Source organism: Plecotus auritus, assembly GCF_963455305.1.
Source record: "Plecotus auritus genome assembly, chromosome: 1".
In the NCBI taxonomy this organism is placed as follows: Eukaryota; Metazoa; Chordata; class Mammalia; order Chiroptera; family Vespertilionidae; genus Plecotus; species Plecotus auritus.
Genome location: NC_137770.1, coordinates 49315558 through 49334939, shown reverse-complemented (window position 1 = coordinate 49334939; position 19382 = coordinate 49315558). Strand labels below are relative to the sequence as shown.

The window sequence follows — 19382 nt, the reverse complement described above, 5'->3', positions numbered from 1 at the left end:
TAGATTAATTAGTTGACTAATGGTGGCTGAATCAGACCCTAAGTATGTGCCTTCCCAGATGTGCTCAGTCCCACCAGACTGTCAGCTACTTTTTCAATGGACAACCAGGCCACCACCACTGCCTGGTCTCACTAACACCACCAGCTGTCTCAGCCTGCCCTGGGTGATGGCCAGGCTCTGGCACAACCTCCACGGCACCCACCACAGGAGCCATAGCAGCTCCAGTACCCAGGTCCAACCCACTGGGCCTGCAGTGGCCCTGGCTGCTCTCACCCCCTCTGGACTCAGCTGAGGTGCCATGCCATGCCATAGGGCATGGATTGGGCTTCTCCAGAGGCTGCCCAGAGGGACCAAATGATATGACCCAAAAGTACAGGGAGTTAACGCCCATGGGGAAAACTTGGACCAATGGGACAAGATGCTGGCAGATAAAGTCTCTCCCTTGACCCTCAATATGTGTTCTGAGTCACAGTGGTTCCACTCAGCTTAACCACAGGCATCCTTCATGACCAAGCAGACAGGGTTCTTTCCTCAGGCAGCTATGGCAGGCTGGCACGTGCTTTGCCTCCTTCCTTGCCTCACCTCCCTTTCCTCTCACTCTCCTTGCCCTGAGACTGCACCCCTACTCCCAGTAAAGCATTAGTTCCAGTTTTGCCTCAAGTTCTTTTTCTGGGAACCCAAATCATGTCAAACTGTGGATGGCCCTTGGTGCCCAGCAGGGCCTTGCTCAGAGTAAAGACACACAAGAGACATGAATTCCTTGACTTTGAAAAGAAAACCAGATGCTGCTGACCCTTTGATGAGGGGAGAGTGGGGACCTGAATCCTTGGAGACAAAGACAAGGACACTCCTACTTCTTTGCTGTCTGTGCAAATGTGCCCGTGGGAAGACAACCTAGTTCTCTGGGGACTTGCCTTCCTAAAAGGCACTGAAGGGATCCAGCCTGTTGTTAGTCTGAGGAGTATCTGATGAACAATTCATACTAGGGTGTAAAGACATGCTATAGATCCTCTGTTTTGTAATGGAGCCCATGGGGACTGGCAATGCTAACATTTACTGAGTCTTTACTATGTTTCAGGCAAAAAGCTAAGCCCTTTACTCGCATTGTTCATGTAATCTTCACAACACTCTATGTACTATTATTAGTATTAAGTACTATTATTATTCCCCCTTTTATAGATGAGAAAATGGGTGCTCAGACAGGTTAGTTAACTTGCCAGAAACCATGCAGGCAGGACTTGAACCCATATCTAAAGAGGGAATGTTGAGCACAGTGATGGCCCATAAGGAAGATACTTTGAGCATACAGCCCTCCTGGGGAAGATTTTTTGTTTGGTATTTTCTGTGGCATTCGAAATTTCATTAACTATGGACTAGGTATTTGAAAGGAAAAGACACCCTTTGCTTCTTTGTTTCCTATAAGGCCAGCCCTGGCCTCAAGGTCTCTACAGAGGTGCCAAAACATCCAAGGTGGGCCTTTCTTTTCATCCCGTGGGCTAAGTCAGTGGGCACTAGGGAAGCAAGCAACAGGGCACAAGTTGGACTGTATTTATCCCTGGCTGTGACATGACAGAGTTGCAACAAACCATGGAATAAGAAAATCTTCTCCCCTCAATTGCTCTGCCCAGGGTCCCAAGGCCTCTGGCCATGAACTATTCAACAGAAGGAAAACAGGCTCCTGGGGCTTCCATCCAGCCCTAGCCCCCCAATTCTGGGAGGGAGTGCTGGACCAGAAAATATAAAAGAAAAAGCAATTTTTAATGACCTTCCAGAAGAGCAACTACCTTTTACCTTGAAAACTGCAGAACTGAAAGCAGAGACTATGTAGACAATGAAAATGAGATGCATTGATATGCAAACACAATGCAAATGGGCCAGGGCCTCAGCCCAGTGGGCCTCTAGAGGCTGGTAGAGGAGCATGGACAGAGGCCAATTAGGGCTCCAGGGACCTGGGGTCAGGGCTGGGTGTTCTGGGTGGGAGCACCTTAGAGAGGACTCCAGGTCCAGGGCTCTCTGTGCACTATACACCTTCCCAACCCCATGGCGCATTCTGGTCACACTAGTCCTGCACTATATACACGTACATGTGCACATTCACACACAAACACTGTCACCACGAACACAGGCATTAAAGCACACACTCACAGAAACATGCAGTAACAGTTATGCTGTCATGGAAACTGAGACACCTAGCCACTCACAAACAGAAAACTACCACTCCAACACAGACACAAGGCACAGACTCACATACCTACCTACACCACCACTCAAAAGCAGACACATGGATGAAAGCAGAGACACACACAGACAAACATACACAAACAAGCACACACAGAAACACCCCAACACAGACACAAAAAGAAACCCACATGGAAACACAAGCAGCGATACACACACACATCCATACCAACCCACTGCAGCCAGTCAGATAAATCTATCTGGAAAAGAGAGGAATCGGATGTATTCAACACCTACTTTGTGCCAGACATCGTGCAGGAACTTTAAATCCTCATTTAATCTTCACAAAGCAACATTAAAAAGTGAGGTGATTATCCCAACATTTACTGACAAGAATAAGGATGCCCAAAGGTGAATTGCCCAAGCTTACCCAGTAATCAGCAGGAAAGAGATCCCCACTTCATATGATAGTGATGCTGCAACATTGCCCTCACCCAGCAGAGCCTTCCTGTACATAGTGGGACACAGAAATTACTGCCAATTAATTTTCCACCTCATGGTCCTCCCCAGCCAGTTGTTAACCCCATCTGGCTTCCTCCGACACACTCACACTCTTTTCTATCTTGGGATGTGCACTACAATGCAACCTCACATTAATTCTGGCCTATGTATAATCTAATTGAGAAATCTACTGGGGGAAGAAGAAAATCATTTCTTTAAACCCAAATGGGATACAAGACCAGGTTTTCAGTCACAGCCAGTCTCTGAGTGAAGGTTCACACTAGAATGACTCTTTCCCCCAAAGTATACAAACTTTAAATGCCACCCTGCCCACCCCTTCCTGCACACACACACCCTAAAAATCAATGGGAAAAATATCCTCAGGTGAGGATTAACAAAAAGAATGAATAAGATTTCTCACTTCCTGTCATTAAGTCACTATGTCACCCTAGGCAAGTCACCCACTGTCCCAGGGTCTCAGTTTCCTCATTTGCCTGTGAGTGGTAAGACGAGCTAATTCCTCAGGCCCCTTCCCTCCCCCACCTCTCATCTCCTGGACAGCCCAAGAGCCTGAGGGTTACAGCTGCCTGCAGTGTTCCCCAGAACTGTCCCCTTGGCCTTGGAGACCCTCTGCTAATGCTGGGGTCTGAAGAGGATCTAAGGCCTGGGAAGGTCGTCAGCCCCAGCCCCAGAGTCAGGATTCAGCCATCACCCTGAGACACTGTGACCCCCTAGTAACCTTGAGAGGTTCAGAAAGGAAGTGAGCTGAGAGCAGGGGAACCTTAAAATATAATAAGGCCGTCATTTTCGAAGCAGACCAGAGGAGTTGCAAAATGCCACATTGTTGATTTTGAGTGTATTTTAGGGACTTGGGCTGTCTTTCCAAATTAATATTCATGGGGAATGGTGTGCCATTTATTTGCATATGTAGATTATTGCTCATCTACTGCAGGATAAAAAATTTTTAGGGTGTTTTTATTTATTGTACTCATTTTAAGCTTGGATGATAACCCAGGCAGGTCGGGCGGGGGGAGGGCAGTTTCCAAGGGCAGGAGTGGGTTTTAAATAATGTTCGATGTGAGGAAAGGTGGGGCCTAGATCCACAGGAGTAAGTCACCCCTGACCCCAACCCACAGAATCAGTTCCAGGACAGCCCTTCCGAGGTCATCCCATTAAACCCCTCCCTCAGGAAACCTGGCCACCTCATGTTACCCCATACAAGCCCCTGGAAAACCAAGCCCACCACTGTCACTCAAGGTCACTGTCAAGAGGCAGGCACCAGGTATGAGGTGTTACTTTGAACCAGTCACCTGAGTCCCTGTTTCTGAGGACGATAACCCACTCTTTAAAGTTGTTGTAAAATACGCACTAGAGAGTTATGGAATGGATAGAAGCAATGGCCACACAACATTAATACATGTATTTAATACCACTGAACTGTACACTTAAAAATAAAGTGGTCAATTTTGTTATGTGTGTTATACCACAACAAAAATAATATTTAAAAACCCACACACTGGAAAATAAGCACAATGAAAAAGTGCTTGCTAAAGTGTAAAACCCTAATAAAGGTAGGTGTTGTTAAGGTATCACACCTACCTCTCTCCTGCGGTAATCAGCATCCACTCCTCCCAGGCACCTTCAGGGAAGGCTCCATCCCTGCCACTGCCACCTACAGCCTTCTGGGGGTCTGAGGACCATTATTAAGTTCTATCCTGCTCTTTACCAGCTTCCCTCATCTTTTTTGAACCAAATAGCATGCCTTAACAGCTCCACCAGAAAGCTCTGAGTCCACCCTGAGAAGCTAGAGGTTCCTGAATTAGCCCAAAGTCCTTGCATTCTCATAATTCAATGCGCCCTGAAGACTTGTGAGGGTCTGTAGGTAAGGAGGCAGTGAGGTCTGGTGGGAAGTTCAAGGGCTTTGAGTCATCCATAACTGGGTGGAATCCAGATGCTGCTAATTACCAAAGGGATCTTGACCAGTGACGCTCTCTCAGAACCTCAACCTTCTCATCTGTACAATAAGGTTAATACTATTCTACCTCCCTCCTGAGATAATGGCACATAACAAAGGTTCAAAGCATGGTTTCTGTTATTCTGATTACAGAACCATTAGCAGCTCTGGCATTAACTCATTCAGACCACTAGGGGCGCTATTTCAGAGCTCTCAGGAGCTGCTTTCTGTAGGCACTGTACCAATTCCGTAGTGTAGTGTGTAGTGTTGTGTGGTGGTGTGTTTTTAAAGGAATGTTCTTTTTTAATTGAATTTACTGGGGTAACATTGGTTAATAAAATTACATAGGTTTCAAGTATACAATTCTATAAAACTTCACCTGTATATTGTATTGTGTATTCACCACCCAAAGTCTAGTCTCCTTCCTGCACCGTTCATCCCTCCTTTACCCTCTTCTACCTCCCCCACCGCCTTTTCCCTCTGGTAATCACCATATTGTTGTCTGTGTCTATGAGTTGTTGTTTTGTGTTTTGTTTTTTGTTTTTTGCTTGTGTTTTCATTTCAATCACTAAGCGGTGACACACTCCGTCTCAATGCCCAGCTTTGTTTGCGTCAGGGTCTGCTGTTGCACTAGAATTAAACAGAGCTCCTTTAATTGTCCTGGGCTAACGAGGAAAAAGCGGCCGCTAATGCACAAATGCTTCTGTGCCAAGTGCCAGTCAAATGACCCCTCCGCAGGTGTAGGAACAAAGGTTTCAGAGTCGTTCCAGTTGAGAAAGTGGTGGCAGAGTAGAGTCACCACAGGGCACATGGTGGAGGAAGCAGCTAAAACGCTTCACACAGCCAAAACCACAATCACGTCGCAAGGGGTGATTTAGCCTTAGTGGAACAACAGCATCTATCACGTTAAATTAATGCTGTTAATCAGAATGTTGTTGGCTTTGTAGTTTGCACTTTAATTTATAAACTTGTGTGGGATTTAAGGTTGTGTAAGAGTTATAAGCATAAGCATAAGACTTATGCCTATTTTTGTGTTTATATATATTTAAATACAGGGTGGGGCAAAAGTAGGTTTACAGTTGGGAGTACATGAAACAGATTTTATTCTTGTATTATCTTTTATTAATTATTGTATTATTTTCTACATGAACAACTCTAAACCTTTTGCCCCCACCCTGTATTATTATATTAATAATTTAAGATAATATTGGAGACTATGGGAAGCTTTCCCCCTTTAAAATAGAACCATCTGTACAGTTCTCAAGTTTTAAAACCATTGGCCTAAAAATTAGTACAGAGACCAACCTGGGGAGTAGCTAGAATCCCTAAAAATCAGATCTATTGTTTATTCTCTTCTACAATGGGTGGGGAGAATGGAGGTTTGGCTGAGAAGAAACTGCAATAGAATAGGCAAAGATTAAGTAACTTGCCCAAGGTCAATCTTCCCCCCAGTATTCCTGCCTTGGATGGTAGAGATGTCTCCAGAATCCTGGGTGAATTCCTTCCACCTTGCTCCTGAAACATCTTATTCCTCCTTGACTGAGAAGTAAAAGCTAATAAAGAAGGGCTTCCTCAGCATCCCAGCTCTTCTCCCTCCCCACTCAGAGCCAAAGTGGTATACCAGTCCTGGTGAAAGGTGGATTCCTCCTCCCAGCTTCAGGCAATGGCTCCCAGAGTCTCCCAGCTCAAAGTGCTCTGAGAATTCCCAGAATAAACGATTTTCTGTCCATTGTAAAAGGACCAGGGAGGAGCATAACATAAAGAAGGTTCCACCCACAGATTTCTGCAGAGCCCACCTCTCTCCTAACTCTGTCACTAGCATCACCAATGAACAGACAATGAGCCCAGCTCTGTGCTGGGTCCTGAGGAGGGGTAATTAACCATTTTCAAGAAGCTGGCTCATTAGAGATGAGACTCACACAGGCCAGGCCACGCCCACAGGAAAGGAAACTAGTCAGCAAGTAATCAAGGGCTCAGTTGTGTAGTGGAGAGGAGAGAGCTGTAGGAACTCCGAGAAGAGGTAAACCAGTAAGAGATGGCAAAGATGGAAACCCCCTAGAACAAGCATGTCAAACTCCAAGGCTAACACAGGCCAAATAAGCAAGGTTAAAGTTTATGTGGGCTGCAAAAAAACAAAAGCTTCAATTTTCATGGAAACATAGGTTTATTTCGATAGAGAAATGCTGAATACAAAGGGCTGAAATAAATGAGTCATCGTTAACATAAAATGATAGAGCATTATAATAAAAATTAATATTTTTTCTTGAACATTAACTTACCAGACACTAAATAACTGCACAAATTAATAAGCGTAATGCAAATAAACCTCTTTTTCTTGTTCTCCGAAAGCGAAACATTTCCTGTTGCGCACACCAAATAAGTCAGTACAAGACTAATGACGTGGCAATCGGCTGCTAAAATATTCGCTGCTAGTATTAGTGGAGAGAAATGGTGCGCCTGTGCGTAAGGGAAATGAATGCAACACGATTATAGTAATCAGTCATTAGCAAACGTTGTAGTTCATTACTAATAAATAGAGGCCCAACGCACGAAATCATGCGCAATTAGGGTCCCTAGGCCTAGCTGCGATCAGGGCCATGTCCACGGCCCCGAGTCACTCCTCCACCTCTGCGGCCCCCACCCCACAACGCTCCCCCGCCTCCGCCCCGCTCCTCCGCCTCAGCCGCCCCGTGAAGCTCCATGCTCACAGCCCCCACCCTGCAGGGCTCCTCGGCCTCCACCGCCCAGCCGCGCCACGAGAGCTGGACCCGTCGTTTGGTCGTCCTGGTCGTCACGGACACTGGCTTTTTATATAGATAAGGTATAACAGGATATTGTAAAAAATAAGTTACGAAATGTTTATTAAAACGTTTCTTACATACCATTATTTTGGCTGGGCCGCAAAAAATATTCATTGTGGGCCGCAAGTATGACATGCTTGCCCTGGAAGGTGGGGGACCAGGGCTGAGCTGTGAAGGTTGAATGGCACTTGGCTGAGTGGAAAGAAGTGGCTATTTCAGCCAGCAGAAACAGCTGTGAGAAGGGTGACTTTGAGACAGTGAAGAGGCTGAAGATAAGGAACCTTCACCTCCTACCAAGTTTTCTACATCTCCACTGCTGCCTTCTTGTTGATCCTCGGACCTACCAGGTGAGCTCTCACCTCAGGGCCTTTGCATTTACTATTCCTCTGCTTCGTGCTCTCTGTGCCCCCTCCCCCCCAATATCCACATGGCATCCTTCCTCTCAATTTCTGCTCCAATGTCACCATCAGAGAAGCCTTCTCTTTGTAAAATAGTGTAAAACAGCAGCATTCTATCACCATAGATACCCCTTTACCTTGCTGTTTTTCTTCATTATAACCATCAAATTATATACTGTGTTTGCTTTTTTACCATCTGTCTTCCCTCACTTCAATGTAAGTTCCATGAGCCAAGGACTTGGTTTTGTGCCTTGCTATATTGGGCATGTGGTCAATATTCAGTATTTATTGAATGAATGAATGAATGAACGAACGAACGAACGAACGAACGAACGAACGAAGGAGTGAAGAATGCCACAAAGGACGGAAGAATGACATTCTTAGCTTCTGGAGCTGGTAGAGGCCTCCAATAGACCCCCTTCCTGTTGATAAGTCAGCAGTGTCTTCCTTCCCCAGGTAAGATAACTGAGACACAGAACTGGAGTAATGGCAGCTTGAGAGTGGATGAATACAAAAGGTCAGATGGGGGCAAAGGAAGGGCAGAGGAATTCAGAAAACCTGGCTCTCAGACCGTTTGATTCCACTAGCACCGTGGTCGGCAAACTGCGGCTCACAAGCCACATGCGGCTCTTTGGCCCCTTGAGTGTGGCTCTTCCACAAAATACCACGGCCTGGGCGAGTCTATTTTGAAGAAGTGGCATTAGAAGAAGTTTAAGTTTAAAAAATTTGGCTCTCACAAGAAATTTCAATCATTGTACTGTTGATATTTGGCTCTGTTGACTAATGAGTTTGCCAACCACTGCACTAGCACAATGTTTTATGCTCTAAAGGGAATCTCTGGCTTAGGCTTGAGGATGACAGGAAACACAGTCAAGGTAAAAAAGTGAGTGATCTATAGAAGCCACAATCTAATAGGAGGGGAAAGTCCTCAGGAAAGACTTATGTAAATGTCAGTGTTTAAAAAGTCCCCAAACACACTCTCAGGACAAAAGGGGATCTGAGGATTGTCAGAGAAAGGAAACAGGATGAGGCAGGGAGACACAGCAAATCGGGGAAAAGAGACCAGAGAAAAGGGCACCCACAGAGTCAGGAGAACCTCAAGAGATATGAAATAGAGCACAGAGGAAAGAACTTGACTATGTCCCTCACTCTGCCTCCTGCTGGCTGAGTGAGGTTGGCAAGCCACTTAACCTCTCTCAGACTCCACTTCCTCACCTATGAAATGACGACAATAATCCTGACTCACAGGGTTGTTACAAGGATGAGTTAAAACAGTTCCTTAAATATCACCTAAAATAGTGCCCTGCATAGAGCACATTCATCAAATTCTTTCTACATATTGAGGTTAAAGGGGAAAAAAAGTGAAGATTAATTATTTTCAGGTAAACAATTTTTTAAAAATATTTTTATTGATTTATAGAGAGAGGGGAAGGGAAAGGGAGAGAAAGAAGCATCAATGTGAGAGCCAATCATCAATTGGCTGCCTTCTGCATGCCCCCCACTAGGGATCGAGCCTGAAACCTGAGCATATGCCCTGACCTGGAATCAAACTGGCAATCTTTTGATGCCCGGGATGATGCCCAACCAACTGAGCCACACCAGCCAGGACAGGTAAATCATCTTAATTTCCCCTATTCCTGTGATTTATTAATTAATAAATACTCATCAAAGGGCCACAATGCTGGGTACAAAGAAACATCCACCCCACCTCATCTCAGACTTCCATGGTCTTACATCCAATTGCGAAGCTGAGGAACATTCCAATAAAACACTGAACAATGACACCAGCAGCACATATTAAGTACTGAATTTGTGGTGTAGGCAATAATTGCTACAGAAGTTCAGAGGAAGGAAAGATCGATGCTTCAGGATTGCTGTGGGTTCCAGTGGTCAGGAAAGGTCTAATGAGGATGCAGCTCAACACTGGCCTTGAAAGAAAGAGTGGTATGGGTTAAACACAGAGAGGAGCAGAACCTGAAGCAGAGTCGGCAGTGGTGGTGAGTCCTAGCAGTAAGGATGGGAAGACAGGATAGGATGCAGCTGCTTGTGGATGCTTTATGAATATTTGAGGAGTCTGAGCTTCATTCATCCTGTGAGTACTATGAAAAAGAATGTAAGATAATGGGTGGATTAAAAAACAAACAAACCATACTTTGGGATGACTTAAAGAAGAGAGAGAGATGGGAGGTTGGAAAATGGCATCCCGAGCAACATAATGTGTCTGCAGCCATGGATTCTAGACTCACTGCCACCCCTGCAGTAGAAATTACAGACTATGCTATTTGCACAGCCCACAGACTGTTCCTAAAGACATTCATCCATCCCTATGACCCCCATGCACTACCCTGAGGGTAGGAGATCAGAGCGGGAGGCTAGTGCCACCACCCCACATGAGATGGAAAGAACGGGAACAAAGCAGATATCTAACGTCAGAAAGGACTTACATTCAAGAAACATGATGAAAACCAAAAAAAGTTGGTGCTTGAATCTTGGAAAAAGAGGAAGGAGGTGAGCATCAAAAATGTTGCTAAGGTTTTGATACCAACACCTGGGAATATAGTGCTGCCAACAACAAAAACAAAGAATCCAGAAGGACAGATGGCTTAAGATATGGGAAGACGTTAGACTTCATTTTAGGCATATGGATTTTACAATGACAGCCAGACATCCAAATAATAATATCTAATAAGCAACTGAAATGTAGTATGAGAGGTGGAGCTTAATGGGTCATTCGGTAGTGGAAACCAGGAATCCAGGACTGGCAAGGAAGCCACTGTGACCTGCCTCCCAGAACCACAACCAGCCATATTTGGATTGACTGTCAAAGACACTGTGATTGTAGAAATAAGATCTCATCTTGGCCTAATGGTCCCATTTACCATTGACAAAAGAAAAGCAAGTTGGGCAGAAGGAGCTCATAAGCCATCCATACCTAAATATTAGAGCTCCAGTATGCACCATGAACCATGCCCTCCAGGAAGTCTTCTCTAACTATTGTGTCTTTCACTGATGTCACATTCCTCCTGCCATAGTTGGTCTGCAAGTCATAATTATTTACTCTCTGGTTCTGCTCTCTGATCTAGTCCTCACATGTCTCCTGCACTAGATAATTCTTTGATGTCAGAGATCAAATCTTTAAATAATCATCTACTTCTCTTATGTCAATCAAGTGTAATTATTGGGTTAATTCAGATTTATGTTCCCAATAAATTCCCATTAAACTGAGGCACAAAGAAGTGAAATAGCTACCCAGGGTCACAGGACTAAAAAGGAGTGGAGAGAATTAAAACCCAGGCCTTAAACTCTATGGTAGGCATTGTTGTTTGCTTCTTTCTCCCTTTCAAAGCATTAGGATGTTTGTTGTCCTTCTCTGGGGTTCAACACACACATCAAGATTATTCTAGGCCCTAGAATCTAGGGCGATTATGATGGTCTCCTTCCCTTGCCTGTGATTGCTTAATGCATGGACGTGTGATTCACAATTCCACCCAATGAGAAAAGGGACAGTCTGCTGAGAAGCTCCTGGGAAAAAAGTTCCCTTCCTGCCTCTCTGCCTCTGCACATCACTGTAAGGGTGTGACACCTGGCACTGTTGCAGCCATCTTGTGACCTTGAGAACAAGGAAAGATGAAAAGCATCTGGATCTTTCATGATGCTGTTAAACCAGTGAAAGAACCAAGCTTAGGGCAGACATAGCCTAGACCTCTTGTTATGGGAGATACTAAGTTCCTTATTATTTCAGCACATTGAGTTCAAGTTTTCTGCTACTTGCAGCCCTGACTGATACTGACTCCATTCAAGGGCTCCTGTCACTATAGATACCGGAGCCAAGCATTATGGGAGATATACTAGGGGAAAATAGGGGAAAGTCCTGGTCCCTATCCACACTGCCTATTCCAAGATTAGACATTCAATAACTATTCAACCTATATTTGATTAAGTGATTCTCCCTTTGCTCACCAGTTACAGGGGATATATTCCCTGAATACATCTCTCTTCTCTTTACTAAGCCTCACTGAGTTTCGGCCTAATGTTTGACTGTGCTCTCAACATTACTGACCAAGTCTTTCCCTATGGCCTCCCCCCACATCTGAAGATCAAGCTAAAAGAAAGGTGCTTGCACTTGGCCCAGAGAGACCATCATTGAAACTCTGCATTCCTAAATATTTGTTCTTTGAAATGTCTTTTTCAATTAGATCTCATCCAAATGTTTGAGAGTCAGGCTGAATTCCAACTTCCTGCTCCAGAAGAGACATGTTGAGCCTGCATAATTACTGCAGCCAGTTTTATTTGCTGTAAAAACATAGATTTTTTGCTACTTCTCGACTGTAAAATAATCAATAAATAGAATCCAGATGAAAAATGCCAGCATTTAGAACAACTCTTTTATGGTTCCTTTCTTTTGGGTCTAATAAACATATTGGGGATAAAGTGTGCTGCTACATTCACCCAACCAGCTAAGTTGAAACACAAACTCTCCTCCTGCTGAGATACACCTTAAAGTCAGAAATTTTATAGGAGAAACAGATAGACAGAGTTTCAAAATATGTTGACATGTTCAACAAACAGATCTGTAAACTTGTGATGGGGACTGCCTCCAACCTCTATCTGTTCACAATGGCTGTTCAATTTCCCTCTCTCTCCCTTAAAAACACATTGCACAGTTACTGTCAAATGAAACACAGAGTCCCATTAGCAGGAGAAGCAATCTCTCTGACTTTCTTTTAAATGAAGAAGACATGCTTTTTTGGACAACGACCACCCAGGCCATGAAAGTTTCATGAGGGGCTCTCAGAGTGGATGACACCTTTTCAATTATAACTGCTCTAATAAACCCCCAGAGCCATGGGGCAAGGAGCCTACATCCAACGCGCGACACCTATGTATTCCCTAATTATATTGCAATATATTCTCTCTGCGTGCGCTGATGAAGATAAAATATTCTTTTAATTCTATGGCCTCCTTGGGGGTAAAGGGAAGAGGATTATACATAGGCAAGTTCTGGAAGTTCCTAGAGCAAAAGCAAAGCCTTTGTTTCAGGCTCCCCCATTGCATAAATCTCAAGAAAATAACTCTTTCCTTTGTTCTACCACACTGGTTCTCTAAGTGCGGTCCCTGGACCAAGAGGATCAGCATCACTTGTTAGAAATGCAAATTACTGGGCCCACTCCAGACCCACTGAATTAGAAACTCTGAGGGTGGATCCCAGCAATCTGTTTTTTGACAAGCCTTCTACATTGAAGTCTGAGAACCATTAGTCTACAAAATAGGAAGAAAAGAGCATCATTTTAAAGTAAGAGATCAGGGATACCTGGACTCTATAGTGGCTGGGTTGCCCTTTCTGCATAGCTATCCCAATCTGCAGAGTCAGGGCTCCATTTACTCATCGGTACAATGGGGCTATAGAATTCGCCAATGGCTGTGGATGCTGGAACTTAAGAGGCATATGGTTACCTGGCACCAGTCTCTATGGATACCTAGCAAGTCCACAGCTGCCAACACTCACCAGCTCCCTTCTAACATCCCTGACTGGCGACTGCAGAAGCTTTGCAGAGCAGCTCTCTCCACTGCCATATCTGAGGTCATCAATGCAGCCGCCTCTGGGTTACCCTTGGCAACCAGGAGCTGGGGTCATGGAAGCCCACAGAATCTCCGAATCTCATAGCCAACAGCTTCAAGTCTTTTCACCTTGGAGCCTTGAACCGCTAGAGGGGAGGATCAGAATTTTCTGTGTTATACTGTCCCACTTCAGCACTTTTTCAGATATTTTTTGTGAATTCGCTTCCACTCTGCAACTAGACTTCAAATACATGGAGGACTGAAGCCTACAATGTCCAGCATCATGAGGTATGGGACTCTGCCTGTCCGGTTCACCACTGTATCCCCAAGACCAATCCTTCCACAAAGTGGGAGCTCAAGAATTATTTGTTGACTATTCCTATCGCAGTAAATGCCTTACCCATAGTCGGTCCAAAACACTCAAGTATTTAAATTCTAAAATTATGGCTGGAAAGGGACAACGAAACAACATGGGTTTGAACTGCGTGGGTCCACTTACACTCAGATTTTTTTTTTTCAATCAGTATGTTGAGTTCTGCCTGCCATATCCACAAATTTGGCATCCACGGATCCAACCAACCGCAGTTATAAAACAGTATTTTTCACCCGTGGCTGGGAATCTGCAGATGCAGAGGGATGACTGTATACACTGTCCCATACCATTTTATATAAGGGACTTGAGCTTCTACCGACTTTGGTATCCACAGGGATCCTCGAACCAATCCTTGGCTGATATAGCAAGGAATGGCTGAAGTTTGGATAGATCAAAAGTTATTCACGGGTTCTTACTGGGTGTTAGTGCTCCTAACCCCTACCCACCATCCCAAGTTGTTCAAGGGTCAACTGTATTTGAAACCCAGGAACGAGCAGAAAGAAGAAAAGGAGAAACAAAAGCCTGAATAATTCCCAGCACCTTGGGGTGCTGACTTCCCAGACAATTGCTCACACTAGATGTAGAACTATCAGACCTTTGGGCCAGGTTCTGAGCTTGGATTCAGAGCAGCTGGATCTTCTGGGTGCCGTAGGGCTTCTCATTCAAAGGTCAAATTCTCATTTGCCCAGACCCTGCTGTCCTTTGATCACCAACTTAACAATTTACTAGCTTTCCTGCCTCTCTCTTAGTTCTCAAACATTGTGCTCCATAATCCTCCTCCCCCATCTGGAAACCTACCCCAGGCTAATCCCAAATCCTCCCTTCTCGGGGGTATCCCTAATCCTGCCCCCTCCAAAATTAGTTTCACCTGAGAAGCCTATGCAGGCTTCCTTTGCTATAAAACAATGGCTGCTCTTTCCCTGTGGACTGCAGTTTATGGAGTCTATGGACCTAAGTCTGGGCACAGGATAGGTAGCAACAAACTATCACCTAAGTGATTATTTTCTGGGACATGATAACACAGGACCTAACAAGAGAATCCAGAGACCAGTCCTCTGCCTCTACCCGCATACATGCCCAGTCCTCAATGACTTGCTGTGGCATGACTGGGAACACTTGTGCTGTGCTGAGAACGTGGTAACATCAGCATAGAATGCTAGAAAAAGCCCTGAACTAGGGATCCGGAGACCTACCTGGTTTACGGTTCCCTCCCAACCTTAACTAGCTCTAAGCCAGTCCTGTCAGGTCTCTGGACCTTGGTTTGCTGATCTGTGAGATGGGAGAAAGAGGTGGGACTGCAGTGGTGGACCCTGAATTTCTAGGGGCTTAAACAGTATCTGAGCAACATAGAGACCTCATGCGTGGTGTGCACCAGCTGAGAATGGAGTGCTCCTGGGGGGGACCCCGCCCAACCTGCAGGAAACGATAGCCTAGGGACCCTCTCCGCAAAGCCCCCACTAAACCTACTGTAAACCTTTCCGCCCCACTAAACCTACTGTAAACCTTTCAACAGAACCTCTTCAACAGCACTCCTACAAAGAGGGCTGCGAAGCCAGGGCCCCGCTGGTTCCGATAAAGCCGCACCGGACGGAGAATCCGGCCTCCTGGACTCCGGGAGCGAAGACCCGAGCCTTCGAGCCTTCGGCAGACTCTGACAACCCAGGCCAGCCTCTGCTCTCAGGCTCCTGAGCTGGGCATTAACTCCTATTTTCCAGGCAGAGCGCGGGAGGAGCGCCGATGCCCGGGCACGAGTTCCCTGGCCAGAGCGAGCGGAGATGACCGGGAGCCCAAACCACCCAAAGGCTTCCTCCAGCCGGCCGGAGGCCGTGCTCTATGCGTTCCTTGGGGAACAGAATGGGAGATCCTGAAGCCGAAATATTTTTTGAAATATTTTTCTAGAGAACATGAGCACGCGGGAGAGTCAGACCAGCCTCGCAGGGGCGGGCTACCAGGGACAGATCCTGAGAAGTGACTACTGTAGGATGGAGCCGGGAGTCAGGTCCGGGAGAGCGCAGCCAGAGCTCGGGAGCTCTGGGAATGATCAAGCCGAGGCTGCGCGCTCCCCGGTTCCCAAAGGGCGGAGGCTCCGTCCCACTCACGGACCTTGACGCCCGCAAGGAACGATTTTGCATTTTAAGTCGTATTTTTCTAACAAATCAAGAAAATAAACCAAGTCCAGGGGGAAGGCGGTTGCGCTCTGCGGCTCCAAGGGGCTACAACCACCACCCATTTCCCCACCTCCTACACTACGGACCGGGGCGGGCGAGAAGTTGGTAACTTCCGGACCGCGCTCCGGGCGCGCACGGCGAGTGACTCGCTTCTCTTAACTTCGGGAGCACGGGTCGCCGCCCAGGGCAGGAGGGACGTCCAAAGTGTCAACCCAAATGTCGGCGTCCAGGACTTCTCTGAAGAGAGTCGGAGCGACGGGAAGAGAAAGACATGAAGGGGGTATACGTTCCGTTTAGCTCCTCCAAAAAGCAAAAGCGCGCATGGCATCGGCTGGGGCTTGGCGCCCGCGAGGCGCTCCCGCTGGCCGGGGCGGGGACCTGGCCGCTCCCCGCAGGCTCTGAGCCCGGACCCGGGCAAGGAGGGCGCCGGTTGCAAGGCGCGCAGCGGACGCGCCCAAGGCGACTCGGGGGTGGGAGTCCCCAGACTGAGGGGCGGGTGGGCGCCTTCCCGGAGACAAACGCGCCGCGCTGCTGAGCTCCAGTCTTCCCCAGCGCGGGCACTGCGTCCCGACTGCGGCCGGAGGGCTGGCGTGTGCCTACTCCAGGGCCACCCTCCTCACCTCCTGCCCGGACCCCTGGCGTTCTCCAAACCCCGGAATTCACCCCACCCCCCCGCTCCCCGCTCTAAAGTCGGCTTCGGCAACCCGGACCCGGGCAGGACCACGGGGATCCACGGGGCCGGAGGAAAGTTAGTCGCGAGGCTGCACAGCCCTATCCCGACCCGCGTCCCCCCGTATCCCCGGCGGTCCGAAGCTCCGCGTCTTCGCAGTCCCCGCCCAGCCACCTACCTGCTTCCGCAGCCGCCCTGGGCTCGGCCGGCCAGTCGCTGGGTCCGGTCCTCCGGAGCCCGAGCCACGCCGGAGCGCCGGGCCAGCAGCCGCAGCTGTGAGCAACCCGGAGCGGGGCGGCGGGCGGCGGGCGGCGGGCGCCGCAAGCGAGTGAGCGAGCCGGCGGGCGGCAGGAGCCGCGCTGCTGCTGCGGAGCCAGCCCCCACCCCCTCCGTCCCTCGGTCCCTCCCTCTCCTTCCCCACCAGCCGTCCTCTCCCTGCTCTCGTCTCCCGCCCTCTTTCCCCCTCCCCTCCTTTTTTTCCCCTCTCTCTCCCTCTTCGGTCTTTTCAGACCCTGCTTTCTCGCTCGCTCTTTTCCTATCTTTTAGTCTCTCTCCAGATTCCTTTGGGTTCCTTTTTCTCTGGTTCACCCTTTGCCAGCATCTCTTCTCACCTCCCTTCCCCCACTTTCCTTCTTTTGCTCGTTTCTCTTCTATCCCTCTTTTCTCTCTCTACCCTCTGTCTCTCTGCTATTTTCTCCTCCTAACCTTTGCTGTTCTCTACTCTCCTTTCATCCCTACCTCCCCTCTCCGTCGGGTGGGTCAGAAAGTGCTGTGCACCGCCTCCTTCTAGCTGCTCCGAATAGGGGAGGGGAGACCCCCTGGGATCGAAGGGTACCTAGGGAGCCCCCCCAGCCATGCTGGTCACAATCTGAGGACGGAGAGGACGTGCCAGGGCTGGAGGCTGGGACCCCACACAAGGGTTTGAGAAACATCTGGAGGACAAATAACCCAGAATGTCAGGCCCTAGGCATGCCAAGCCGGGCCACGCCTGGGAAGATGAGTAAACTGAGGCCCAGAGAGAGGAGATCGTGGGACTTACCTTGGCGAGGTCAACTCCAGAGTCAGGGCATAGTCCATCACTGCTCCCACAGCCAGGACAGGGCTCCTCCGCTGACCTGGGAATTGCCAAGAGGCTAGGGGCCCATCCAATCCTTCCAACCGCTCTGCCTGCCCCAAGCGCCCAAGCCCCCAGACCTGAGACCTCGGTGCCAGGAGAGGAAGCTTTCTCCCTCCAGGAGAGCACCTTGGACCACCTCACTGCCCCTCCTGGGTAACCAACCGGGTGAGGGGGAGGACCTGGCAATGCATATAGCACTGGGAACCCTTCTCCCCACCGGGACCCCTCTCTAAAAAATGCGGGACTTACCATCTTTCTCCTGCTTACCTGGGAAGGAGTAGCAGGCAGGGGGTGCTTTGCCGGGAGGTTGTCTCCTTTTCTCCTTGAACTACAAGAGCAGAAAGGCCCAGACTTGGGAAAAGGTGCTGTACACATCTCAGGGAGGAATTTTTTAGAGTAAAGCACACATTATCTGAGGCTTTGGGAAAAGGTGAGTCTGTACATGTGTCTGAGCACCTAGCCCTCTTGCTTCCACCGTTGGTAATGGACTTCGTTCTGATCAGGGAAGTCCCACCCCTAGAAGCTCTTCCTGGCACTTCCCCATCTCAGCCCAGTGGATCCAGAGAGATGAAGGGTCCTGTTTTCATGGACCCCATTCTGCCACCCTGCTTTATCAAGACAGGACCATGATTCTCCTAGGCTCATGCCTAATTGCTGGGCCCAGATGTTGTTCCCCTTCAGTACAGTCCCTTCCATGGTAGCAACCAGAAGCAGACCCTCCATTCAGCCCCTGGGTAGACACCTTGCTTGGGATGTTGCCAAAACTCCACAGAAATATCCCATCAGGTTTCTGTCTTAGGACATCAAATCAAATAAATAAACCTATAGCTGACCCAGCTAGGGTGGCTCAACAGTTGAGCATCAACCCATGAACCAAGAGGTCACCAGCTCCATCCCCAGTGGGTGGTGTGCAGGAGGCAGCCGAAGGATGTTTCTCTCTCATCAATGTTTCTATCTCTCTACCTCTCCCTCCCCCTCTCGCTAAAATCAATAAAAACAGATTTTTTAAAAAATAAATAAACCCACTCCTGGGCCATGGTCGTCACACCACAAAATCAGAAGAAGCATCTGATCAGGGCTGGGACTAGGCTGAGGCAAGTGAGGTACCTAGGGCACAAGATTTAAGGAAGCAGTCACTCTCAGGGTTGTGCAAGTGCAGGTTTGGCATCTGAGAGAGAATACCTCCTTAAATGCTGCATCCTAGGGCCTTCCTGCCTCACCCTAATCGTGGCCTTGCAGTCAAATCTTAGGGCTCTCACTACCAGCTGTCTGACCCTGGTCCATCACTGCAATTCTTGGCCTTCAGTTTCCCTACCTCATGCTGAAGAGGCTGAAATAGATGTTCTCTAAGGGTTTCTCCAGCTCAGAGGTGCTGCAGTTTGTGGGGATCAGAGATGCTGAAGGCTAAGAGTTCTAACTTTCTGGGTGTGTGTTCCTGCTCTGCCACTCACTATGACACTTCATCTCGCTGACCTCAGCTTCTCTATCAGTAAATGGGAATGATAACAATACTGTAAGCCCTGGGAAGAATAAACCAAATAATACACACAGCGGCACTTGATAACTGTTGGCAGTTAATATTACATAAGGTAGGTTTTTGCTATCTTTTCTTCATCTTCGCATTCCCTTTTGGATTATGAGTTACAGTTCCCCGCCTCCCCCT

The 19382-nt window shown here is 47.8% G+C and overlaps 1 protein-coding gene across 9 annotated transcripts in view; it reads right to left on the bottom strand.

The window, feature by feature from the left end:
* MEGF11 (multiple EGF like domains 11) overlaps positions 1-16965 on the bottom strand; it is a gene marked incomplete at its 5' end in the record, with an annotated part of 349005 nt that extends 332040 nt beyond the window's left edge. For 7 of the 9 annotated variants that reach the window (XR_013960412.1, XM_080664625.1, XM_080664628.1 and 4 more), the window contains one exon: positions 16781-16912. Of the gene's footprint in view, positions 1-16780 lie in introns of all 9 variants that reach the window. The other 2 variants (XR_013960411.1, XM_080664633.1) reach the window with 1 other exon arrangement.
* Positions 16966-19382: the final 2417 nt, after the last annotated feature.